A 5,464-nucleotide genomic window follows, 5' to 3' on the forward strand; every position below is an offset into this window, starting at 1 on the left:
TGGTAAAATGTTCAAACTTAAAAACATATAAAAATTAAATAAAACTTATAATGAAATTTAATTCTAAGAGTTATAATAAAAATATTTTCAATTGAATAAAAAATTATTGTAAAATATTGGTAAAAATAATAATAAAATTTTATTCTAAATTTAAATTAAATATAAAAATTTATTTATGCATAATGTGCAGGAAAACACCTAATATATATATATGATTCATTAAATAAGAGTTTTTATAAAAAGTGTAAAAAAAAACCAGTTACTATAAATATTTTTATTTAAAAAAGCTAGAGAAAGAGAAAGCGAAAGGAGAGACACGGCGTCCGGTGGCGCGTCCGAGCGCGTACCGGCGCCGATGGCTCCTTTCTTTGTTATTCCGTTCAAGTCCTCGTGTGTTGGCTCCGATATGTCGATTCTCTCCGACATGCGCGCGGATCTAGGTTAGAGTTTGGTCCAGGGATGACTTCGTCTCTCTACAGAGCTTCTTCCTCTGGATGCGCGGCTAGGAGTTAGATCAGCCAGATCTTCATTTCAGCGTTGGTTTTGGTTCCGGGTTGTAGAGGCTTCCACAGCTCTTGCATCGCCGCTAAAGTTTCCGGGTTGTGGAGGCTTCTTCAGCTCTGTGGCGTCGACTAAGCTCCCGGAACGTGGAGGCTCTTACAGCTTCATTGTTGCCGGCTTCTGGTCCCTTAGCTCCTTTATAGGGTTTAGTCTCTTTTCTTTTTGTTGTGTTCACTAGGTAAGTTAAGTTTGGCTCGGGTTTGTTGGATGAGCTCTCGTCGGAGGACGATGGAGGACATCCGGTGGAAAGGTCGATGTTTGAGCGAAGCCTCCTCCTTGGTCTCTGTTTTGAACTTGCGCGGATGAGATCTCGGTCACGATTGATTCTCTCCGAGATTAGACGTACCGGGGAGGTTTGGCGGTCGCGGTGAAGAAGGTGAGGAGCCTAAGTGTTCCGGTGTGGCGCGGTGAGTCAGTGGTGATTCTCCGGTAGTAGTTGAGGAGGACGTGAGGTTGCGGCTCGCAATGGAAGCGGCTGACTTCTGTTTCTCGCTTGGGCCTTGGGCCGATGGTTTGCTGTCTTTAGATATTGGGACTTGAGCCCGTTTTAGTGTATTTGGGTTTAGGCCTTATCGTTTGTAGTCTATTGGTTTTATGTGGTTTTTGTTGGTACTGAGGTACTTGGGCTTTGGGCCATAATATTAATATAACATAATTTGGAAAAAAAAAAAATTTTATTTTAAATAGAGCCCCTGTAATCTCCAGACCGACAAATTTTCTTCTCTTGCTGTTGATATCTTCATTAAAGCATCGAGCACGAAGAATATTAATCGGTTCAGTTTTAAGGATCTTTATGCTCTTTGAAGCACAGAGTAATAGAGCTTCTTAGCTTTTGCTTACTTATTTAGATTCTTAAATGCTGCCACACAAATGCATTGACGCTTTGAAAACCACATTTTGTCTTTTAATATATATTTGATTTATCCAAAAAAAAATCATTGATCTGTTTTGTCGATGATTTTTACCCGGGGCTACTCATACTAGGCAGTTTCTTTCAGGTCTCGCCTCTGTAGGAAGTAATAACTTAACAGTCGGAATGAAAAATCAAATTCTAAGAAAGAAACAGAAATGAAGAACACAAGAAAGTTGGAAGGAAGAAGTGATGAAAATTAAAGTCTCAAATGTTTGGACTCAGTCAGAGCGGAATGGGTAACATACGCTAATTTAAATATTCACTTATTTTCAAGTAGCTTATCTGTCTTACACGAACTAATGACATGATGCATCGATCAGACTATGTATTGTATTGAGGAGATATATGTTCAAGTAGTTTTGGTTGCCTCTTGAACTCCACCATAACCTCATCGTATAGCTTTATGGTTATTGTTTTGGGTAGTCTACAACTTGATAACTCACATATGAGGCAAAGTTGTTAACATATGTACTAATGAACTCACATATGCAGTTTGAGAAACTTATCTGTCTCACACGTACTGATGAAATGATGCATCGACAAGACTATGTTTTGTATTGTGGACATATGTTGAAGTCGTTTCGTTGGCCTCTCAAACTCCACCATAACCTCATCACCGTACTCATAAGATTCAGGGTTATTGTTTTGGGTAGTCGACAACTTGATATCTCAAATATGAGGCAAAGTTGTTAACATGGTTCGATAAAAACCTTTTCAACAACGTTAGTAGAGAAACTTAGCCGATCAACCATTTATCCGATCTTATAACGGTTCTTTTACACTGGCGGAAACCTTACCCCTTAGGGCCTCAGAGGCATTCACGTAGTCCTCGGTGTGATAATATAGCACCTAACTTAGAGATCCCTAAAGATATAATATATATATATATATATATATATTATCTTTTCTTGAACCGAATGACCGAATTGGGTAGAGTTGCCTACTAGTGTATGGCTAATTCCAAAACTCCTAGTTAGGTCTACTCCTAGTAATCTGATGTAATTTCTTTTAGAAAAATCACTGTTAATTTTTTTTATAATAATTTCCAAAGTAAATGTAAAGTGTCGATCACTAGTTTTACAGTTACCACCGTACAACGATTACAATTTCCTTTTTGTGCTATTAGTGTATAAGACTAATTCCTGATTTCATGTGTGTAATTTTCTGTCAATCTAATGTAGTTACTACACAAAATTCACTGTTATTTTTTTGTAATAATTTCATAATAAATACAAAGTCTCGACTCTCGACCACAAACTTTATAGTTGCCACAATCACAAAGATCACAACTTCCTTTTCTGGTTTATGGCATCTCACACAAACTAAAATTGATCACCAAACCGCAAAACAAAGCTAAACTTGCCAGTTTAATGTAAATTCAAACTTTGATCCATACATAATCAAAAGGAAACAAAGTACTAAATCTTGATCAAAATATTTAACAAATTAAATAAAAAGCATTAATCGCAGAGCCTTTATTAAATAATACATTTCCTTCACTAATCTCATTTGTCTTCGCCTTACTCCACAGTCTCTTACGTTTTGACATCATCTAATGGGAACTCGTCGACTTTTCATCGCTCTTTTGTGTTGTTTTTGCTTACCTCATATCATCGAAGCGTACCACCAACAAGTGTACGTAGATCAATCGGGTCATGCAAATTTAACGAAAATACAAAAGGCTATTGATTCGGTCCCAGTCAACAACCGCTATTGGTTTTTCATCAACGTTGCAGCCGGCCTTTACAGGTCAGTATAGCCACATGTAACTGACTTGACATATATGCAAAAAAAGAGAGCTTAGTAACGACTTATCTTATGCCCTAGGGAGAAAATAAAGATGCGTATGATAAACCGTTCATAGTAATAGTTGGAGCTGGAAAGAGGAACACTAGGGGTCTGATTGTTGTTTGGGTGAGGCTTTGTGGTTGTGTAAAGCCTTCAAAACAAAAAATGCCAATCAACTCTTTTAAAAGCTTTACTTTGTGGTACGATGACTTTTTTTTTCTTCTGTCTTTTTCTTCTATTTATTTGGTTTTTTTACTATAGATAATTTTTTTTTCCTTTTTTGTATTATTTACAGAATACGTACAATTTCCCGAATAAAGGGAAAGTGAACAGAAACCCTAGGATCCCTGCCGTGGCGGCGTTGATCAACGGTGACTTTTTTTTTGATAATATGCGAATCTCATTAACCGAATAATGAAACGGAGAGATACAATCGGCTTTGACGAATCTAATCCTAATGTATCTAAGTCGCTAAGTCAGAAGACAAAGCAGTGGTGTCTTAGGTAGCCACAAAAAAGGTAAAAAAGACTAACTAAGACAAAGAAGGTTCAAGCACAACCAAAGCGACTGAAGCTTAGCTAGAACATTACAATTTCATGGACAACACTTACCTAGCAGGAGACCAATGTGTTTCTCTTGAAGCCGGGACCTGCTTCAAAATCACATTGCTCATAAGAGAACACAACTGGAGAACTGTCCGAGGGACCGCAGACCATCCCTAAGGCAACTCCGACAGAAGGACAGGCGAAGCAGGGTCGGCAAGTCCTGGTCCGGCCATCGCTACTGGTGAAGTTTACTCCAGACGTTGCAATCTCAAGAATATGTCAGACCGTCCTCTAGGAATCCAAACTGACACAGAGAAACCAGCTGATGAAGTACAGGTGAAGTACTGGCAGGTGGAAGCGGAGGTTTTAACAGCTCGACACCGGTCCCACCACACTAGCAGGGCACAAAGGAATCCAGTCGCAGAGCATAAAGAGAGGCAGGGGACAGTAGCAATCTTCCTTCTGAAGCTTGAAAGCGGAGGAGCAGGAAGCCCCTATTAGCAGGTGAGAGATGTGAAGAGAGCTGTCGGATGGAGAAAGGATATAGCAGAGTAACAGAATGAAAGCTCCAATCAAACCTGGGACCCCAGACAGTTCAAAGCCCAACATAACACCATGGTGGTTGTCCAGAAATCATACCCAAGAAGAAGTCCCCAACGATAAGCCTCTATATCGTCTTTTCAACTTGAAACAAGTGAGGGAAGTTCTTACCAAAGCAGCCGGATGAGGAGACAGGGGATGACAGTGGAAGAAGCGAACAGACCCGAACGGTGAAGGCAGCGACGCTACACCACTCTGGCGGGCACTCCGAGAGAGATCTGACCCAGATCTGCTCAAGGTCAAACCCTAAATCTACCATCAAGGCGGCGCCTCCTTCTCAGATCTGGCCACGACCTCGCCATCACTCCGGGGAAGCTGTAGACGTCCACGGACTCCGATTTAGGACGCCGGATCCGGCCGCAACCCGACGAAGAACAGAGTAGATGAAGCAAGGAGGAAGGGGCAGAGTAGTAGCTGGAGAAGGGGAAGGCTGGAAACACGGGAGACAGGGTGGCAACCGACGGGTAGAGACCCTCCGTCGGCCACCGGAAGCTGAAAACAGAGAGGCTGAGTCGAGAAGAGGGAGTCGGAGGGGAAAGAGAAAAGAGAGAAAAAAGGACTCTCTCAACGGTGATAAATGTGCTTTTTATTCGGTAGGGTTTTCTGAAGTTCAAGACACCTTGTGGGATGCTGATGGCCGACACTTCTTCCACCGCTGCACTATCCAAGGCGCCGTTGATTTCATATTTGGTAACGGCCAATCTATTTACAAGGTTCGTTATACTCTGACTATTCACATAACACTACAAGAAAACAACGGCTTACTGAGGGAAAAAATCGTCGGTATGTCGTCGGAATAACGCTATTCCGACGACATACCGACGAAAAAAGTCCTCAGAAATAACTCCTCGGAAATCCCTCGGAAATTTCCGACGGAATTCCGAGGAAATGAATTTCCCTAGGAAATTTCCGACGGAATTTCGAGGAAATGAATTTTCGAAAAAATTCCGAGGACCACAAGTTCGTCGGAAATTCCTCGGAATATTCCTCGGAAGATGTCGTCGGAATATCCCGAGGGATAAACTTCCTCGGAATATTTCCAAAATTAAAAAAAAAA

General features: G+C 40.9%; 1 pseudogene; it reads left to right on the forward strand.

Moving 5' to 3' along the window:
* Positions 1-355: 355 nt before the first annotated feature.
* The window catches only part of LOC106338506, a 7,952-nt pseudogene continuing 2,843 nt past the window's right edge, over positions 356-5,464 (forward strand).

This window comes from Brassica oleracea, chromosome C4 (genome assembly GCF_000695525.1).
Source record: "Brassica oleracea var. oleracea cultivar TO1000 chromosome C4, BOL, whole genome shotgun sequence".
NCBI lineage: Eukaryota > Viridiplantae > Streptophyta > Magnoliopsida > Brassicales > Brassicaceae > Brassica > Brassica oleracea.